The following is a 15,745-nucleotide window of genomic DNA, read 5'->3' on the forward strand; positions in this document are numbered from 1 at the left end:
ACCTAGTAAAGTTCATGTGCTCTGCCATTTCTGCCAAGTAGTAATAGTCATTTTTGCCAAGGTACAGAGAGAAGGTCGTTCCCAGCTTGAAGGGAGGCATTTATATGTAAATGGAGAAAGAACAGATACATTTTGGATGACTTTTTGGAAATGATAATGCAACTGAATCTGTCCTCAGCCTTATAATTGTACATTAATTAAGCCAGGCTTTGGAGTGTGGCATGAGAGATCCTGACAGTGGGAGAATGTAAACCAAAGCAGATCATGGGAATTTTAGGGTAACCTAAGAAGCATGCTGAGGAAACTGTTGAGTTTTATTTGTTTATTTAAATATGACATTTGAAAGGTCAAGTTATCTAATCTCTGCAGGGGCTTGAGAGAGACAAAGACAGAGACAGAGACAGAGACAGACAGAAGCAGACAGAGACAGAGATAGAGAAAAGGTTAAAATTCACAGTTCATAGTTCAGAAAAGAGAGTATAAACTTCTTAAACTTGAAGCAGCATCCTAACTGCACTCACCAAATTAACTGGTACACAGCACATTTATCTATAATCCCAATGCTGCATCTTAATTTTCTGAGCTTCTATGGAGAATTAATCATATCAAATGCTTTCCCCAATGGTTTACAACAAAGAAACACAACAAAGGCCATGACAAAATTCTGGTTGACCTCACAAAAGCCAAATTAAAATGAACAAAACTCAAAAAGTTTCTTCAATACACTTGTTAGATGATCTTAAAATTCCAGGGATCTGCTTTGGTTTGCATTATCTCATTGTCAGGATCCCTTATGCCATCCCTCCTCTGCCTCACTAGGTTTATGTGCAATTATAGATAGAGGATTAATTCAGCTACATTGTTATTTCCCCCCAAATCATTCAAAACCAAACTGTTCTTTCTCCTTCTACATATAAACATAACCCCTTTAAGCCTTATTTAAGGAAACCTGCAGGGAAGCCATTAGATGACTAAGACTATTAGCAATACAAAAACGTATAATCCCAAAATGGGAAAGCACATCTTATTCTTTCCTATTTATCATTTTGTCAAAACAATTTTATTTTATTATTTTGTCATGAATTCAATTTTTCCTGACTACTTTGTTAAATGGAAGTAAATTGATTTTTGAATAATTTCTCACTTAGAACTTGGAGAGGGCTTAAATGACCAGGTAGAAAGACCCAGACATAACACAGCTGGTGGGGCCAAAGACATCTTAACACAATGGTCATACATAAATTGTCTCTTATTGATGAATGGCCATAGGCAACTGATTCTTGAACCTCCTAAATGGTAAAGGGAATGCCTCTCATAAGTACCTGCCATCTCTAGAGATGTTATCAAAAAAGATCCATTAGAAACAAGAAGGCCAATCTGGAGTCTGCCTTCATTGCACTGTCTATCCCTTGCTTCAATAAGTTCCTTTTGTTCCCATCTAGGACTATGTCATTAATTCTGGGTTGAACCTGACAGTTCAGTCTCCTGATAATTTAGTTCAAAATTGGAACTAAATTGGACATTTGTAGGTCATTTAATAGTTAACAAAACAGTTTACTTAGTTACATATTTCAGAAGGATATTAAAAAAGGATAGGTTGGTCAGTTTTCAGAGAAATGTAAGTTATCACTAGTCATATGAAATCACTAATAATTAGAGAAATGAGAATTAAAACAACTTTGAGGTTCTACCTCACACCAAATCAGACTGACTAATACAGAAAAGGAAAATGACAAATGATGGAGAGGATGTGGAAAAATAGGTGCATTATAGAACTGATACAACCATTCTGTAGGATAATTTGGATTTTTGTTCAAAGGACTAAAAAATTGTGAATATTCTTTGACCCAGAAACCCCACTAGTAGATCTGTACCCTAGAGAGATCAAAGAAAAAGGGAAAAAATATATACAAAAATATTTAGAGTAGCAAAGAATTGGAAATTGAGGGGATGTCCATCAATGACTGAACAAATTGTGGTATTGTAACAGAAATATAATCTTTTTGAAACTTTTCTGTACTGGGTAGTGGTGTTCTCCATTCTATGCTGGTTCTTTGCAATCTCCATTTCTTAAGCCACTTTGGACTTTTTTTGGTCACACCCTTGGAGGAGAAGATGATGTACTGTCTTAGCCATTCCTTCAAGATTGCCCTGTGGGGTATGCATTGGAGAATACCTGTACCTAGGTACTAAATCACTCTTCAAGCACCATTTTTGTCTTATCCACTGCAGAAATGTATTTGAGCAAAGATCCACTGCTGCTCTGTCTTCTTCATCTCCTCTTTTTTACTCTAGGTTGAATCCTGCATTCTGGGTGCCCATGCTACTGGACCAATATGACCCTAGCTCTATGTAGCTGGATCTATGTTTTAAGCTAAGCTTCTTTTCTTTTCCCTTTTTTACTTGACTACTCCTCATTTCCTTTTCCAACTTCTAACTATCCCTTGTTATTTGATCTCAACCATCTCTTTTTACTTAATTTCATTACTTAATTAAGAAACTTCCATCTCCTTTAAGAAATTCATTATTTAGCTGCTTGTATGGTAACCTGTGTACTTTGTGGACCTTTTGTAGTAACCTGTGAACTTTGTAGTAATCTATAAACTGTGCAACCTTTGGATTAAAGTCTAAGCCTTTCTCACCATCCTGAGCAGGAGATTAGTGAATTCTTCACAAAAATGATATAGATCAATCTTTAAGCTCCCTTTCCTGAAAGCCCATTTTCTCCAATTTTCAATATGGTTCTGATGGAATACCATTGTGCTGTAAGAAATGATGAGCAAGATGATTTCAGAAAAACTTGGGAAGACTTGCATGAATTTATGGAAAGTAGAGCGAGCAGAGTTAGGAATATATTATATATGGTTACACATTGCTGGAAACAATATTGTAGCAACAATCAACTGTGAAAGATTGGAGATATGTTTTGCATGATTTCATATAAATATAATTAGAATCATTTCTTACCTTTTCAATGGGTGGGAGAGGGCAGGAGTGAAAATTTGGAGCTGAAAACGAAATAAAAAAAAAGTTAAAAGAAGGGCACTAGTGATTGATTCAGTTGAGTGTCCCTTGTCTAAAATGTCTATTATGATGTACCATCCAAGCATTAGAGATTGGACCCGTAGTTCTTTGTGACTGTTTTGTACTTATACTATGTGGCTCACAGTCTGAGCCTTTAGTCTCCTGAGTCAACTAAATCAACACTATGTCTCAATACCTTTTAAAATAAAATTAACCCTAACTTATATGACCTTAATGAAGTCATTACCTTTTTGGACTGAGTTTTCCTACTTGCAAAATGAGAAGGTTGAACTGGAGGTCTTTCTAACTCTAGCTATGATCCTATGATACTATAAATGCAATTACATAGTCTTAACTCAGCTAGAAATAAGAATTTGAGAGATATATTTGAAAAAATATTTTAGATGTAAAATAAATGATTATTAAATAACTAATGTTAATATTGGAGAGATTCTGAAACCTTATTCTCCACTAGGCCAAGAGCATCTGAAATACATTAATAATAATGAGATTGGCTAAATTTTCTTCTCAATCTTATTCACATCCCACCCTGATAGGACAGCCCATCGTGTTCTATTCAGGTTTGACTAGATTACTCAAGGCTGGGGGTGATTTGGAAATAAATGACTAGATCAAAGTCAAGTCTCTCAGTCCCTCATTAGAATAGGTCTACCTCTCATAATATTCTCTCTCAAGACTCATTAACCAATCAGAAATGATTGCCACTCTCTGGAACACTCTTCCAAGGGCATATAGGTATTGAATGAGTACCATGAGGGGTCCTTGGCATTCCAAAGTATCACTGACCCCTTTTATTAATTAACACACTTAATAAAATGATTAGTTACCCAATATTGTCTCAAACTTTTTATTCATCACAAGTGTCCACAGATAGCTGTAACATGGGGCCTTTTCTGTAAAATTATGAGCCCTGAGAAAAAAGAGCAGACCATAAACTTCCCTGGAAGAGTTAGATGTATGTCAAAGAACCTGAGCATATTGATCCTGTGACATCCCAATGAAAATGTAATGCCTTCCCTGTCACCTGACAAGCACTTGATAAATCCTATTCATTCATTCAATTCATTTAATATATATTACCTCATTTGAAGCTCATAACAACCCTGTCAGGTAGATGAAAAAAGTATTGAAAAAGTTGACTGGCCAATGAGAACATGTGGAGAGTACTACTGACACAATTCTCCAAGTGGAAAAGGTTGGGTGCTTCCTTCTAGGAGACTTATGTAATCCAAATGCTTTGGAGAGACTTTGGAGCATTTAAAAACACTCCATAATTGGTTCCGGTAGGTGAAAAGGAGATTTTTTAAATTTATTATGGAGGAATTAAAAAGACTTAGTCAACTTCTATTCCTCTGTCTAGGTGGGGCCTTTCTCTTTTACTGGACTTTTTTAAGATGACTTCTTCCTGCTAGACAATTTCTGGTAAAAGGCAATGCTGCAAGGGGAGAAGTCTCTAGGCCCCTCCCTGCCTAAAGTTAGTATTTGGCCCTCTGAATATGGGCCTTAATTCTTTATCTGCTTGGGAGTTTGATTTTTTTTTTTTTTTTTTTTTTAGATTAAGGATCTCTGGAGCCCATGATTTTGAGTTCCCAAAGGTTAGGAGAGAAAGCCATTGAGGAATTCAATCTGAGAGGCTTGTCTGGGACAGATTTTGAGTTAGTCCAGCCTTCATGGCCTGAGGACCTTTGGAATCTAGCCCTTTGAGTTCATGAGATTAGAATTGATAACAGCAGTGCCACATTTGGACATCATTTAGGTGGAATCAAGGCTCTGTAGAAAATGTGCTAAGTCTGAGCCCATACTCCCCCAGAGACTGAAGAGAATATATCTCTAAAATATTGGGAATAAATGTATTTTAAATTAAATTTTATTTAATTTTTATTAATCTGACTTGCCATGACCCCATTTTGGGGGTTTTCTAGCAAAACTTTTGGAATAGATTGCTCTTTCCTTCTCCAGTTCATTTTACAGATGAGCAACAAGGGTAAGCAACTTGCCCCGGGTCACACAGCTATTATCTGAGGTCAGATCTGAACTCAGGAATATGAGTATTCTATATTTCAAGTCCAGTATTCTATTCATTGTGCCACTTAACTGCTTTGTGAAAGCTAATATATATTAATTAGTTAAATGGAACTGTGATTTTAGTCTCTTTGTTACATGTGGGGAACCAAACTGGAATAAAGTCTTGAGTAGATGGCATTAGAGAAGAGGTTTCCCAATCCTTTAGAGATATGACTAGAACCCTGAGGTGACCTGACTTTGGGAGAGTGAACCCAGAGAGTATTTTCTACTATATTATTATGCTCATATTAGGTGAGAAAATTGAGACTTTGGAGAGATTGTGTTCACAAATTAAGAGTCAGGGATAGAAATTGGACCTAGTTTTTCCTAAAGACAATATTAGTGCTCTAACCATTATGCAAAACAGCCTCCCAAAAGGAAATTTGGAATTTAACTTGTTCTTGCCAATTAGCTTGCCCTTATCATGCAAAGGCATGATGGCTGTCAATGGTTTAGAGGGTAAGAGCCACAGAGAGTGGTGTCAGGTTTGTAAGAATAAAGAGAAGTCAGATTTTTAAGGAATAAATTCTTTCCCTCATGTTACCTCCTTTCCCTAAAAAAAAAGAAAAAAAGATTCTGTTCTCATTGGGGCTAACCAGAGACGGAAATTTTCATTGTGGTTCAGTGTTTCCTCACCAGAAATTTTCTTAAACAAATCTCCAAATATAGATTGGGGTTGGTTCGTGTATTTAAGTTTAACTAAATATGGATAACATATTTGTCAGCTGCTTTGAAAAAACTTAAGTCATGTTAATAGGTATTAGATGTGAGATAGCCCTTTATGTTATTCCACAAAAGTATAGAAGATACAAAAGACTCAATAAAGTCAATAAACAGAAAAAATATGTGGACTATTAAACTAAGTCAGCTCCTCAAAAGCAGTCAATATTTTGGAACTGCTGAGCAAGCAACACCTTTTTCCATTAAATTTTTGAGTCAGTCATTGTAAAAGTGAGGACTAGCAGTGGCAAGACACAAGTCCCTCACTTTCTCTTTCCCTTTTTTCTCAAAAAAATTTTTTTGGTCATTTTATCTAATTTTTAAAAGTTTTTATTACAAAGTTTAGTTAATTTAAAAAAATTTAGTTAAGTTTTTGTTTCTAAATTAAAGTAGTTCAATTGATAAATAAATATATCCTCTTCATTGATCCTCTAGTAGAAGGAGCCACATAGAGGTGGAGCCAAGATGGCAACAAGAACGGATTGTGTCTTAGGTGCTCTCTCATAAAACTTATAAGCTAATGACTCTAACTAAATTTTCCAGAGACAGAACCCACAGAGGGACCCAATGAGGCAGTTCTCCTACTCAAGGTAACCTGGAAAAGAGCAGAAAGGCTCTGCTCCCCGGGGTTGGAGGGGCGGCCGAGCTACACACTGGGGAGCACAAGACACAAATTGGGGGAACAGTGGGGGGACCTCTGCCAAAGGGAGCACATGAAGCCTAGCCCTCAGGGCACACAGAGAGCAGCATGGCCAGAGCAGCCAAGTTCCAGGAAACAGAAGCAGGCAGTGCCTGTAAGCAGGAGCCCCCAGGGCATGAGCCATTGAACCTAGGGAGGGGAGTGAATTGAGAGACTGCCGAGATGTGCCCCTGAACAGGACTCTGGGGCTCTGACCACATTCAGATCCTGATCACAGTCTAGGCCCCCCCCAATAGAACAGCAGCCCCCCCCCCACCTCAGCCCTGTGGCAGAGGGGGGTGCATATGGTCATTCACAGACCAGGAGGGAGGACAGAGCCTCACACACTGAGACCCTTGTGGGAGTGTCCCAAAAGCTCAGGAAGCACCCCAAAACCAGGACCAGGCTGGGAAAATGAGCAAGCAGAGAAACAAGAGGAACACCATTGAGAAATATTTTGCATATGAGCCCAAGAAGGATCAAAATACTCAGTCTGAAGATGAGGAAGCACAAGCTCCTGCATCTAAAGACTCCAAGAAAAACAAAAATTGGGCTCAGGCTATGACAGAGCTCAAAAAAGACTTTGAAAATCAAATGAGGGAGTTGGAAGAAAAACTGGGAAAAGAAAGGAGAGAGATGCAGGAAAAACATGAAAATGAAGTCAGCAGCCTAGTCAAGGAAATCCCCCCCAAAAAAATGCTGAAGAAAATAGCATGCTAAAAACCAGCTTAGGTCAACTGGATAAAACAGTTCAAAAAGTTATTGAGGAGAAGGGTACAGGGCAAATGGGGCTGGGTGGCCTACCTGGGGCTGCATAGCAGGGTGATCATTGGGTGTCTGAGGTCAGATTTGGACCCGGCCCAAGGGCCAATGCTCTGTCTGCCACCCAGCCACTCCTACTATTATTACTATTTTATTTTATTTTGGTTTTTTTTTCTTTTTATGGTTTTTTGCAGGGCAGTGGGGTTTGGGTGGCTTGCATGTCACATTGTTGGGTGATTGTTGGGTGTACAGGGCTGGATGTGGGCTCGGCTGCTCATGGTTCCAGGGCTGGTGCTCCGTCCATTGCACCACCCTGGCCATACCTACAATTATTACTATTATTTTTTTAAATTTTAATTTTTTTCTCTCCCCTTTACTTTATTGCTCAAACGAGTCTATATTTATGGGGGAGTATTTTGTTTACTCTTAAACAAGAATATTTTATTAATGTATAAAAACATTATTTGTACAAAATGAGAATAAATATTAAATAAAAAAAGAGGAGCCACATATCAATCATTTTCTTTGTCTAACAAAGTTAAAGAGAGATTGAAGAAATTTCTCTTCCCTGGCTGGTATGCTAGGAATACTGGAATTCAGGAACATTGCACGTGAATTCTTTTCCTAGACAGAGTGGGCATGCGCATAGCAATGTGGGAAAAAAAAATCTATCTCTCCCTGTCCCCCAATGTCTCTCAGTCTAAGAAAATTCATTTCCAGGTCTCTGATCTCAGTAACTATGGGCTTTTATGTAACTCCCCCAGACAATTCTAGAATGCAACTCTGCTAGGTTATACTCTTATCTATTCTCTGAACAGGAAGAGGCAAAGCATACACTAAAAAAAGCCATCTGATCTGTCAATTTGTATTTAACCTATACATATGTTGTATAAGATGTCTTAAAAAGAATTTTTTTTTGATAATTTATCTCATTTTTAAAAGTTTATATTTTAAAGTTTGGTTAATTTTAATAAAAATCAATTTAGTTGAATTTTAATTTCTAAATTAATATAGTTCTGTTGATGAATACTATAATGTATTTTATATAATTGAATATTTAATAAATGTTCACCTTAAAAAATATCTTGGGCAATTATCCTAATGAAATGTGCAGTATGTACTTATAAACCTTTACAGAGTAATGGTTCCTCTGACAAAAGTCCATTCTTCTAATCCTGGAGGCAGTCTCAATCACTGAAAATAGATTAGAAGTTGTGTTTGTCATCTAATCTAATTTCTAACAGGCATGCCCCCTTTTTTTCTGTTGTTAAATTATTTTTGATCACAAAGACTTGTTCTAATATGCTTATAAAATTAATCAAGGATTAGGGAGATGAAGTTTAACAAACTGGTAAGAGATCATGCTTTCTAAAAAAAAATTATCTTACATTATATTTTCAAAAGCATCCTGTTTGTCTTTGCTTCCTTTAAACTTCCTTTTGTTTTCTTTTGTTTATTTTTTTTGGAGACAATCAGAGTTAAAATACTTGCCAAGTTCCTAAGTGTCTGAGGTAGTTTTTTTTTGTTTTTTTAGGTTTTTGCAAGGCAAATGGGGTTAAGTGGCTTGCCCAAGGCCACACAGCTAGGTGTGTGTTTGAGACCAGATTTGAACCCAGATACTCCTGACTTCCAGGCCGGTGCTTTATCCACCGCGCCACCTAGATGCGCCCCCCTTTTTTTTAAATTTATTTTTATCCATTTGTACATGTATATTTCCAAGTTTCCAAGTTTCCCACCACCCTCCCTTCCCACCACCCTTCCCTCAGTTGGGAACCGTCAGGTTAGCATTTTACATATATATATTTTGTTAAATATATTTTCAAATTAGTTGTTTTTGGAATGAGGAATTAGGATTAAGGGAAAGAGCTATATAAGAGATAATTTTTATAAAGTGTTCATCGGATTTGGTAGGGGTGTTTTTTTTCCTGTGTATTTTGTTTTGTTTTGTTTTTCTTCCTCTGGTTGGGGATAATATAGTCCATAATCTGTCAAATACAGTTGTCTTAGTTCTCTGGATGGCTGAGGGGTTGTTTCCATCAAGGTTGTTCATCTTATAATGTTGATGTGTCAATTGTTCTTTTGGCTCTATCCCTTCGCTCAGCAGCAGATTCCATAAATCATTCCATGCTTCTCTTGAGTCTGTCCATTTATGGTTTCTTTTTTTTTTCCACTTCAGCTGAAGCAAAAATCTATTTTGCTCCAACCTTTTACCTTACTCTTTATGTATCTCTCTGCTTCACATGAGTTTCTTGTAAGCAGCATATTGTAGGATTCTGTTTTTTTTATCCACTCTGCTAGTTGCTTATGCTTTAAGGGAGAGTTCATCCCATTCACATTCAAAGTTATAATTATTAACTCTTTATTGCCCTCCATGCTATCTTTCCTCTGTTTGTATTTTCCCCCTTTTTTCCCCTTTGTCCATATTTCCCAGTATTTTGTTTCTGAATTATTGCCCCTTCAATGTGTTTACCCTCCTATATCAACCCCCTCCTCTTTCTTCCTCTTTCCCTTTTCCCCTTCTTCCCTCCATTCCTTTTGTTAGTTCCCCTTTTTGTCCCCCTCCCCATCCCCTCCCTCTCCTTTCCCCCTTTTAATACTGGGTAGGTAAAATAAGTTTCTTAACTTAATTGAGTGTTTGTGTATGTTAACTTCAAGCCAAGTCTGATGAGAGGAAGATTCAGGTAGTTCTCAGCTCTTCCCTTCTTCCCCACTATTAAAATAGATCTTTTGTACCTCTTAATGTAATGAGATTTACCCCATTCAGTCTCCTCCATTCTCCCATCTCCTTACTGTCTCCCTTTTTAAGGAGATATTGTTTTTAAATCATTCTGAGTCACAGAAAAGTCATGCGTGTCCATCACTTCTGGCTAAGTATATTCTTTCTAATAGAGTTACAATTCTCAAGAGTTATGAGAATCTTTCTCCCAGGAAAGGATACAGTCAATTTCATCTTATTGGATAGCAATTTTTTCTTAATCTTTTTTTTTTTTTTTTTTACCTTTTCATGTGTCCTTTGAGCCTCCTGTCTGATGTCCAAATTTTCTAATAAGCTCTGGTCTTTTCATCAGGAAATGTTGGAAGTCTCCCATTCCATTAAATATCCATCTTTTCCCCTGGAAGAGAAGGCTCAACTTTGCTGGGTAGTGAATTCTTGGCTGCATTCCAAGCTCCCTTGTTTTTCCGAATATCTCATTCTAGGCCCTTTGATCGCTTAATGTTGATGCAGCCAGGTCCTGTGTAATCCTTACTGTGGCTCCTTGGTATTTAAATTGTTTCTTTCTAGCTGCTTGCAGGATTTTCTCTTTTATCTGATAGTTCTGTAATCTGGCCACAACATTCCTTGGTGTTTTCATTTTAGGATCTCTTTCTAGAGGCGATCCATGTATGCTTTCAATAATGATTTTGTCCTCTGGTTCCATGATACCAGGGCAGTTTTCCATCACTAAATCCTGTAATATTAAGTCCAGGTTTTATTTCTCTTCAATGTTTTCAGGAAGACCTGTAGTTCTCAGGTTGCCCCTCTTCGATCTATTCTTGAGGTCAGTGGTTTTGATTATGAGCTATTTTACATTTTCTTCTATTTTTTCCATATTTTTGGTTTTTCTTTAACAGACTCTTGCTGTCTCATGAAGTCCGTAGTTTCCACAGACTTCTTTTTTTAGAGAAGAATTTTCTTCATTTACCTTTTGCAACTCCTTTTCTATTTTTGAAAGAGTTTTCCATTTGATTAAGGCTTTGAGAGAATTATTTTCCTTTTGCATTTGTCCAGTTGTATTTTCCAAGGATTTGTTTTCATGTTGCAAGGTGTTAATTGTCTCTCCCACATTTTTCAATTGACTTTTAAACTCCTTCCTGATTTCTTCAGGGAAGTCTTTCTGTGCCGGAGACCAGATCATATTCTCCTTAGAGATTCTAGGTCTCTCTGAATTAGGGTCTTTTTTTTCTAGGAATTTTTCTATGGACCCTCCTTTTCTCTGACCTTTCTTCATTTTCCTAAAACCTAATGTTGGTGAGGGGCTGGTTCACACAGGGTTGGTGTTGAGATTCCTAGAGGCTTTACTCACTGGGTTTAGTAACTCCAGGTAGACTGGCTAGTAGGCTGTGTTGGTTGCTTTCTCTGGAGTCTGTTATCTTAATTTGAGGTCCTCTCCCTTAGCATGGAGGGGGTGGATGAAGTTGTTGAGTACTTTTATCTTTGACCAGTGGTGGGTTTTGCCCTAGAGCAAGGTAATTGCTCTCCCTATTCACAGCTGAGGGAGGTCTTCTGCTCATACCTTAGCCTGGGGCAAAGGTGGGCTGTAATTGTGCTTGTTCTGGGAAGAGGCTCATCTCAGCTGAGATGAAGGTATGGCTACAACTCTCCAGCAATGGAACTCACTCTCCAGCTCTGCAGGCAAGCTCAGACCCTCTATGCCACAACCAATACCTCTGCTCCCTAGTTGGCCCACACCCCCGTGGCTGATCAGGCTTTCCTTGCTTTTAGGCTTTCAGGCTCTAGTCTGCCAGGCTGATCAGGCTAGTGGAGCTCTCAGGCTCTGATCCTGTCCTTTCACACATGATCCAGGAGGACAAATCTTGAGGTAGATCTTCTCCTTTCTGGGTTTTGTAGATTGGATTTCACCTAAGAGGTTTGTTTCATATTATATATGAGGGAAGATCTGGAGACTAGCACCGTGCCTGTCTTCTCGCCACCATCTTGGCTGAAAGTCACATTTATGGTTTCTTATAGAACAATAATAGTCCATAGTATTCATGTACCATAATTTGTTTAGCCATTCCTCAGTTGATGGGCATCCCCTCAATTTTCAATTCTTTTCTCCTACAAAAAGGCTGCTATGACTATTTTGGAACATGTAGAATTTTTTCCATTTTTTTTTACAATTTTTTTCTGGATATAGCCCTAGAATTGGAATTGCTGGATCAAAGGGTATGAATAGATTTATTGCTCTTTGGGCATAGTTCCATATTGCTCTCCAGAAAGGTTGGATTCATTCACAACTCCAACAGCAATGCATTAATGTCCCAGTCCATGTCTGAGGTAGTTTTGAAATCAGGTCTGACTTCAGGGCTGGTGTTTTATCCACTTTGTCATCTAGCTGCCTCCTCTTACAATGGCTATTTTTGGTCATCTCTTTGTAATTCTTATCCCCTCATTCTCTTTTCCCATTTAAAAGCCTAGAAAAAGGAAGAGGAAAAAAACTCTCTTATAATAAATATTCGAAGACTTGTAATCTAGACAATGGCTATTTCCAAAAATACATCTTTCTGCATCTTGTGTTCATCATCTTCTCTGTCAGTAAATGGGTATTTTGCATCATAATCCTAGTTGATCATTGCATTGATCATAAATCTTAATTAAGTCTTTAAAAATTTTTTTTATCATATTACTGTACTTGTATAAACTATTTTCCTGGTTCTACTCACTTTACTCTGGATTATGTTAAATTATTTTATTTTTTCCAATTACATGCAATGTTAGTTTTCAACATTCATCATTTTGTAAGCTTTCAAATTCCACATTTTTCTTCCTCCCTCTCTTCCCTCCCTTGTCCCCATGATAGTGAGTAATCTGATGTAGGTAAGGCAGCTAGGTGGTTGATTCATCTTTCCAGTTTTTAGTTGGTCAGTTGAGATTTTGTGGTAAGGCTAGGCTCCACTGTCTGCTGGGTTTTTGGGCAGGTTGCTTAGTGCTGTTTAGTCTCTTTGTTAATCTCTTAGGTTCTAGCATGGACTTCTACCTTCTGGAGTTAGACTCTCCTGAACCTTTTAGATTCAGATAAGTTTAATTTTGGGGACCCTTTCTGGTCTCAGGACAGAGTTTAAGGATATCATAATCCCTGGATCTGGGCTGCCAGTCTGCATGTTGCAGCATCTACTCATAGCTTTCAGTATTCCTACTCTGGGACTTTCTGATTATCTGGGGATTTTTTAGGAGATAGCTCAGTTCTTGATGTTGTTTAGACATGAAACCTTGGAGGCTACATATATCCAGTATCTTGGATCCACTGGAAGACTACTTTATATTGATATTGGCTTTGGAATTGAGACCTCTTTTCCTATTGTCTGATTTTTTTTTTTTTGGTAGAGTTCTTTTGATGAAGAAGTCATTTACTGAAGAAGTTCTTTTTCACTGGAGTTTTGAGCATTCTTTGATTTAATGTGAGGCCTTTATTGTAGTCCTTTGTTGGAGTATTTATGTAGAACTTGTTTGATTTGCTTTATTTTCAAACAAAGCTATCTTGTTTGGACAAGGCCTCTGAATTCAGTTCTTTCACATCACTCTTGAAAAGCTCAGGTTCATAGATCTACTAAATATTCTCCTAGATATTTCCTGCTTATTAAGATTCTTTCCTATTTGGATCCTAGGTACATGCTTCTGGCTTCTGGCTGAAACCACATGAACATTGTATCATCTTCTGTACTAACTTATTATTACTGGAGGTCAGGTTCTCTTGAATTCTTAATTTCTCTTTGTTTTATCTGTGACAAGGATGTTGTATTCCCCATCAACACATATTAAATGTAATAATAGTAAAGAAAACTCAACTTTTTACCTTTTAGTTATAAAGCAGTTTGCTCATTTACAATCTATCCAATGAAGGGCTCCCAGAAAAAGGAGAAATAATATGGAATTTGCTAGAAAATCAAGGAGTTTACCTTCTCTAGTTGTCTTTTTGCAGGAATATCCATAATCTACTACAGCATGACTCAAAGCACTTCCCTGAATTAACCCCCTACAAAAAAGAATGATTTCAGGGTTCAGTCTGTGCCTAATGAGGCCTCGTGTCTCATTAAACCTTTAAAAAATTATGTTTTATTTTATATAACTTGCCAAATATATTGCTGACACTTCTGGATTAAGCTGGGAACCACATAAAGTCATAGCCAACCTCTACCTAAAATAAAAATGAATAAATATAAAGAGACAAAGAATGGAGCCCATAATCTTGGCTCACATATTGGCCACAGATGAGAAATGTCCCAGGTGTTGTCTTTCTAGAATAAATTAGGGATGAAAAAGTCATAATAAGGTGAGACCCTGCCTTTTGAATGCACCCTAGTTCTGGACAATCAAAAAAACATCTTTTGGTTGAGGAAAATCAGTTATGGAATGATTGAAATTATTCTAACATCCACAGAAGAATTGCATTAGTCGGATGCTCTGTGAATGTTCATAAGGACTGGGTCCACTGGCCAGTCTTAGGTTATGCATGCTAATAGGGGAGAACAATGCATATAGGAAAATAGGAATAGTATACTTGGAGGCTATCTCTAGTGTGGCAGAGCTGCTAGTGAGAAGGTGAAGATGTCAGTATCAGGGGGTGCAGATCTACCAGAACACCCCCTAAGCTAAGACCAGGTGGGACCAACAGAGCATCTGGCCCAAATAAATGCTGGGACCAGCAGAACAACATCAATGGAAATTAAACATCGTCACTAGGAGATTAGTGGCTGATATGTAGTAAGACTAGAAGATCTGATTAGAACAATAGGTTCAGTACCTAGGAGGAGCAATGTGCCTGGTTGAGATGAGTTTAGTGAAGAGTAGATCTGATGAAAGTAGTGTGAAGCCACCACTAGAACACAATCCTGCAGTGCTGATGGTATAGACTGTCCCTCCATAAATTCCCAAAGTGGGCCACTGCTGCGTTGATCATTTGAATATATAATCTGGATTTTCCAGACAAACCTGGGGCATTTTATATGGGATTCTCCTAATTGGTGAATATCCCCACCCCTTATATGTGATCTAGAATGATTTTCCCTTGTCAGATGCAATTCTCCACATGATGAGATATCTAAATGAATCTATAAAGTATAAAGCAAGGCTTTGATAGCCTAGAAGGAATCTTCTCAACTCTCCAAGGGAGGCTTTGATTCCAGCCTTGAAACAATGAGGAAAAGGACCTTGAATCTGGATAATCTGTTTTCTATTCTCTGAAGGGGAACATTAGATTACAATATCTCTCTGATTCCCTAAAAATTGTTAGTTTAAAGACATGATTGATTTACAATAAAAAGTTGCTGGCTTTTCATGTCTGTATCCTTTGCAGGGGCAGAAGGAGGGTGAGGGATGGAAGGTTTGCGTTAGCCCTTAGCTCATTATATTTACCAGTTTAACTCTTTCCCATCAAATACAATAATCATCACAAATAATGAATAGTGAGTAAATCTATTCATCTGGGAAAATGACAAATAGAAATTGGAGTTATACAGTTTAAAATAAACCAGAAAATTCATAGAATAAATGAAGTTTTGTGCTGGGAGCAGGATATCTCCTTTAAGCCAAATATGAGGTCCTGATTTCTCCCAAGGGGAAATTCCCCCAAATCTCTGGAAATCAGTTGACTTCTTTATACATATGTTATTTCAAAATCTGGCTTTCTTTCTCCAAATCTCTAGAGTTTATTCCAAGCAGAGTTTTGTGCTATGTAAATCTCTCTCTCTCTCTCTCTCTCTCTCTCTCTCTCTCTC

At 37.6% G+C, this 15,745-nt stretch overlaps 1 long non-coding RNA gene across 2 annotated transcripts in view; it reads left to right on the forward strand.

Annotated features, from left to right (window-relative positions):
- Positions 1-15,745, forward strand: part of LOC141493338 (uncharacterized) — a 274,138-nt gene that overhangs the window by 43,794 nt on the left and 214,599 nt on the right. The gene's annotated exons all lie outside the window — the stretch shown is intronic.

The sequence above is a fragment of the Macrotis lagotis genome, chromosome 7 (assembly GCF_037893015.1).
Source record: "Macrotis lagotis isolate mMagLag1 chromosome 7, bilby.v1.9.chrom.fasta, whole genome shotgun sequence".
Classification (NCBI taxonomy): domain Eukaryota; kingdom Metazoa; phylum Chordata; class Mammalia; order Peramelemorphia; family Peramelidae; genus Macrotis; species Macrotis lagotis.